This window comes from Lactuca virosa, chromosome 5, assembly GCF_052849685.1.
Source record: "Lactuca virosa cultivar CGN04683 chromosome 5, Lactuca_virosa_CGN04683_v6, whole genome shotgun sequence".
NCBI lineage: Eukaryota > Viridiplantae > Streptophyta > Magnoliopsida > Asterales > Asteraceae > Lactuca > Lactuca virosa.
The window spans coordinates 330,317,213-330,323,442 of NC_136430.1; the positions used below are offsets into that span (position 1 = coordinate 330,317,213).

General features: G+C 35.4%; 1 pseudogene; it reads right to left on the reverse strand.

Annotated features, from left to right (window-relative positions):
• Window positions 1-1,439: 1,439 nt before the first annotated feature.
• On the reverse strand, window positions 1,440-3,187 carry LOC145115514 (U-box domain-containing protein 26 pseudogene; annotated as a pseudogene).
• Window positions 3,188-6,230: the final 3,043 nt, after the last annotated feature.

Consider the following 6,230-nt stretch of genomic DNA (forward strand, 5'->3'; position numbering starts at 1 on the left):
TATATATATATATATATATATATATATATATATATATATATATATATAGAGAGAGAGAGAGAGAGAGACACCGAGCTTGAAGGTTTTGTACATATTAATTGTCCCATAGAGTGTATGTTTCATAGTAAAATTTATGGACTTAAATAAACATCTCTTAGTTAAATAAAACTGCTTGAATAGAATTAAAAATATCATTCTAGTATTTGACAATTTCACTTTGGCATTTTATTGAACGTTTGGTGGGCAGTGAAGTTGGTATCTATTTCAACTGGTAGGAGGCTTGCTTGAAACCCATCGTTTGCAAACCATAAGAGGATGCGGTATGGGACAAAAACGAGAAGCAACCGGGTGATGTGGCACCATCAACGACGTCGTGACAGGGGGGGGGGGACACCGCCCCCTACTCGTTTTTGCTCGTTATGTTGCATCTAGTGGTAACGAGGACAAGATAAAACAAGAAAGATGATTGACTATCTCCTTTATCAACAAATCAAATAATTTTCTCTATTTTCTCTCTCTACCTCTTAACATGATATAACATGTGGAACATCATTTCCCCCTTGGTGTTATGGTGGTGTTATGGATGAGGTGGCACCAATATGGTGTTACATCCAGTTGCCCACACCCAATGCTTTAAACAATAAACCCATTTGACGTAAAACTAAAAGTGCAGTTGATTCAATACTCCCTCCGTCCCAAAATAATAGTACACAGACAAAAAACACACAGTTTAAGAAAACATTAATTACCATTAACTTTATTAAATAAAATGACAGTCTTATCCTTCTCTTGCATTTAATTCTATGGTAGTTGCATTTAATTTTATAGTAATTTAACTAATAATGAGGGGTATTATGGTAAAAGACATCTTTATTTTTAGAAGTAGACAATTATTTTGGGACAAACCAAAAAGAAAATATGGATTATTAATATGGGACGGAGGGAGTATTTAAAAACGAGTCTTGCATGGTTGCATGGAGAAGTAAATGCTTCAACATCCTGAGAATTCTGAAGTCCTGGAATCTTGAACAGGTTTTCTTTTGCTTTCCTAAATTTGATGACTTGATGCTTTCCCCTTCACTTTTTTTCCTTTAGCAGAGAAACGACATACACATTGCGATTTCGAGAAGTGTATGATGATATGATCTGTGTTGTGATTCTTTGAATCTTCTTCAAAAGTAAAACGCAGATTGAAAAAAGGAAAGAACAATCAATATAGAAACAGAGCACAAGATCCAAATTCTCTCTCACAGGATGTCATGTCGATAAACGTTAAACCCCCCAAATCATATGTTTGAAATTGATGAAACCTGTATAGATTGTATTTTAACTCACAATTTGTATAGATTGTATTCTAAACTATTTATAATTCCATATATATCTTAGATGAGTTAAACGAGACATGAACTCAACAACAATATATAATAAAATAACTACCATTAAAAATTCATATTTTAATCATTTAAATCATATTCACTTCTAACAATTCACATTTATAATGAAAAAAAAATCTCCACTACCAAAAATCCTTGCATGATCCAAAACCACTCTCCTTCTATATACCCCACCCACCTTCTAGAACTATATAATGTTCTCACTTTTTTTTCTTCTTTGAAATAAAGAAAAAGAATGGACTAAAATTTGCAAAATAAAGTAAACTAAAAATTTAAAAGAAAACAAAAAGAAATTAAAAAAAATAATCAAAACGGAACGACGTCGCTGCATCCGAAATCGTATGAATTCATTATCGAGTTTTCCGGCCAGGAATTCCGGAGAAGTTTCAGTAGCATTTGCGCTTTTCGCTTAGCTCGCTCTGTACAGTCGCTTTGAACAAGCAACAACAGCTGCGTCAAAACCCCTGCCGCCACCGCCTCCCCTTCCAACCATTCTGCGGCGGAACAGAGCGACAGTAGTGCTCCAGCGGCGTATTCCGTCGCACGGTCCGAGATCTTCAGGATGACCTTTACGAGCAGGGGCACTGTAAGCGCGTTAGACGCGAAGGCCACGCATCCTGATGGTATTCGGCATAATAGCTCCACCGTCGCCAGCGCTCTCTCAGCGTCGCATTTCTCAAAATCCGGCAACCTGTCAATGAGCGCCTCCACTGCTCCTGCCTCAACCGCTTTGTGCCGGTGTTGCTTCACCATGCAAAAAGCAAACAACGCCTTAATTCCGATTTTCAAGGCTCGCGGATACGTCAAAGGATAATCGAGAATTCCGACTATTCCGTCGAATATTTCATCGTGACTGGTGATTTCTGCTCGGAGTTCCGGAGATCTTGTACCGGTGACAACGTTCTCAAGCAACGCGGCCGTGTTGACTCGTACGTCAATTGACGAATGTGACAGAAGCGAAATCAGATACGAGATCCGATCTGGATCGGAAGACACCAAAAGGCACTCCGTCTCAGAAAGCGCGAGCATCGCTAGAATCGCAAGCGACTCGTGAGTCAAATCAGACGAGTTGCGATTGGTTTCGGAGAACAACACGTCCAATAAAATCTCACACGCTTTCTGCGTTGAGAGAACCAAACGGTTTTTATCCGAATCACGTGCGAGCCCCCGGAGCCGACGAAGCGCAGACAGCCTAGCGTGCCGCGTGTTCGACACCGACGACGCCTGTTTAAGCAATGACTGGACCATCACCGGATCAGCAGGTTGCTTCGGCGTAGGAATCCGTTCCACACCATACGAACGGTTGGCGACACACCACTCCTGGATTAGACGGCGGAGCGTGTGGTTAGGGATGAGCGTAAAATCGGTGAGCGGGAGGCGCGTGACAGGGCAAGTGGTATTTCCGGTGGCCACCCATGACTCGATGCTTGAACGATCATATGTCTGACCGGTTCCAATGATGACTGGATCCATCATGAGCTCAAGAGAAATTGGACATCTGAAATGATACGGAACCTGAATTCCGACGTCCAAGGGCTGTAAGCTCGCAGGCATGTTTTCCTCAACCTCAGTTTCTTTCTCTCTCTTTCTTTCTTCTCTCTCTATATATAAGTGTGTGTATATATACACACACTTTCACACACAGTACTCTGAAAATTCTCTTTCAGTTTGTTCTTTGTTTGGGGCTTTTTGACATATATAGGAAAGGAACAGAGAGACAAAGGCAACAGAGAGGGTGTGTGGAAGGGTAATTCTGTTTTGAGGGAAGATGTGTGTGAGTGTGTGTATGTGCGATTTTGGCTCCTTTTATCTGACCACGTTACTCCTTTCAACCTCCACACGTGTGTGTCCATTAACTTAAGGCTTAACCTGAGTTGGTGTTGAACGGTGGTGGGGTTCGGTCAAAGGTGCTAGTCTGTGTAGGTCCCACTTTCTTGCTGGATGTATATCGTTTACATCGACTTGAAGTTGAGATTTTGTTAATAGGAATCATTCTTTACACTTTAGTCCCTCTTCTTTTGTGTTGTCTCTTTCTTGGACCATACTTTTAGCTTAGTTGACTTTACTAACTCGTTACTTTAAAAAAGAAGTTATTTAACAGGTAAATTGAACGTTAGATGATAGTTCAAAAATGAAAAATTAGGTCATACATACCATAATTCTATGTAAAATAAATATATTTTTATTAATTTGTATTTTAAGAAAAATATTTTCAAGAGTTTAAACACTTGAAGAAGTTATTTCATTAATTTTTATTTTAAGAAAATATCATTATATATTTATATTCTACAGAAAACAAACAGTTAGTCATATTTATCTTGCTTGAGGAATAAGAAAAGAAATATATGATCTTTAAAGCATAAGATCGTATAAAAAAATAAAACCTACTTTCTAAACTAAGAGATGAGATTGCTTATATTTAAGACTTCATATACTACCGATTTTTTAATAACTGATAAATAATATTTATGTTACAAAATAACAAAGAAACAATAAGATATTAGATAACTTTAATAAGAACGAAAGAATTTTTTTTATTCACATTTATATATTAGTATATGTTCTTCATACTTAAATATTTAACAACAGAAAATCCAAAATAGGAAGTAACATAGAATTATAGAAGGTAGAAACTAGAGAAAAAGAGTAAAGTGCAATAATGGTACCTATGTTTAGCAAAAAATTGAAGGTTTAGTCCATTGACAAAAGCATTTGCAAAAAAACTTCCTTATCCCCATGTTTTATTGTGTATTTGGTCCCTCCTTTTAAGCACCATTTATTTTCAGTCGTTCATAGCTTAATGTGCCCCTCACATGAGGGTAAATTCGTCTTTTCACTTCTCATATCTCTCCTTCTCCATTACCGCCATTATACAACCATCATGCATGATACATCTACGTGTATGCATTAATCATCCCTATTATATAGTTATCTCTAATTTCTCCATCCCTATTTTTTTGATCTCCTTTATTGGTTAACCCTAATATCATTCTTAGTGTTGTCTAGGTATCAAGCTCTTGTAACAAAATGGTGTTGACATTGTGGACTCTTAGACCTTTGTACCAAAATTTTGAGACTAAGAAAATGTATCAAGAAAATGGTGTTGACCTTTGTAAGAAATTTCTCAACTTGAAGGGCCATAGGGAAGATGAGACTAGGGAAGTTGAGACAAACTAATTTGATGGTTGAGAAGACTCAAGAAGTGGGACATCTGGATTTGGTTGTGGGGGATGACATGAGGCTAAATGTGTCCCATGAATGTGGAGGTGTAGAAGATCTATTACTAAGGGTTTTGAAGAAACATATGAAAGATAGAGTTTAAAAGATATTTCGATGGAGTTAATGACATGTAAAGATGAAGTAAAAACACGTACAAAAAATGTATCAAGATGAAGTTGTAAAAAAAGTGTAAAATTGAAGTTGTAAAAAAACACGTCAAACAAAGTTTTTAAAATATATAACAAATTTATCAAAATGAAGTTGTGAAAAACATGTAAATAGCAAGTTGTAGCGGATATAAAATATATAATATAAACAAACTAAACAAAAAGATTGGACAATTAATAAAAAGACATTAGGCAATAAAAAAGGCTATGTAATATGATAAAGTCGATGTGTACACAAAGAAAAAAGTTAAAGAAACTTAGAAAACCTAAAAAATAAAATAAATAAAGTAACTAAATAAGTACTTTGAGAATAGTTTTCCATCTTGGCTCAATTACTATTCCAATGTTACCTTCCTTACTTAGAAGGGACTAATATTGAAAGAACATTGAGTTAGAGGGTAAACTGTTATTTGGTTAAAATAGAGGGTTTAATAAAGAATGAAGTGAGACTCGGAGTTGAAGAATCTCAATTATTTGGATAATTGTGTGGGTGCGAAAAGAGAGGTAACGAGGTGAACCACCGGACGGTGTCGTTTGTTGATTATTATGAAAAGAAGGCGGTGACCTGGGCAGTGGGCACACAGACGACCGTGCTTGTCGGTGGTCAACCGGCAACAAATTTTGGACTCGGGTACAGATAGATTGTGGGTCAATAGTCAATACAATTTGGGTTAAAACAATTACCCCTCTCCCAAAAAGAAAGAAAACACAACCCAAATTAAATTAAAAAAATACTCATTCTTTTAAAAATTTATCTTAAAAAATCCATACAACTTTAAATAATAAAACATTTTAATTACTTTCAGTGTTAAAAGTCTAGTTTCTGTTTAATATTCAACAATATTGTTATATATTGATGATCTTTTTAGAAAGAATCATATACAAATATCTAAAGTAAGTTGGATATGATTATCAAATATTGGCCTGTTTTTATAATGATGCATTGTTATCAAACGATAGGCTCCTTATAATATTGTGTAATGTATCTTACTTCATAATCAATTATGTACATAAAAAAGATAAATAAATAAAACAATAAACAACTACAACTTTAATCTTTAAATTTAATATATTAGATTAATTAGTAAAAAATAATAATATCATAAAATCCAATATCGTTAATCAGGATAAAATGGAGATATTATTAAGATGTGGGGGTAAAAAATCTTTTGAAATATATAAACAAGTGCTAGAAGTAGCTTAAAATGTGGTCCACAAGGTTTTGAGGAGTAGGATACCAAAGTCCAATGTAGATTCAAGAGACTTTTGACCGAAAGTTCGTGAGGAATCACCCATATATTCCTAAGGGATAATGACTTATAGGGTAACATACTTTTTAAAATGTACATATTTAGTCCTTATTTTTTTTTTAAAATAAATCCTTATATTTTATTTTTTGTAACAATGCAATCCTTGTGACCGGCTATACCCGGTATACCGGTTATATACG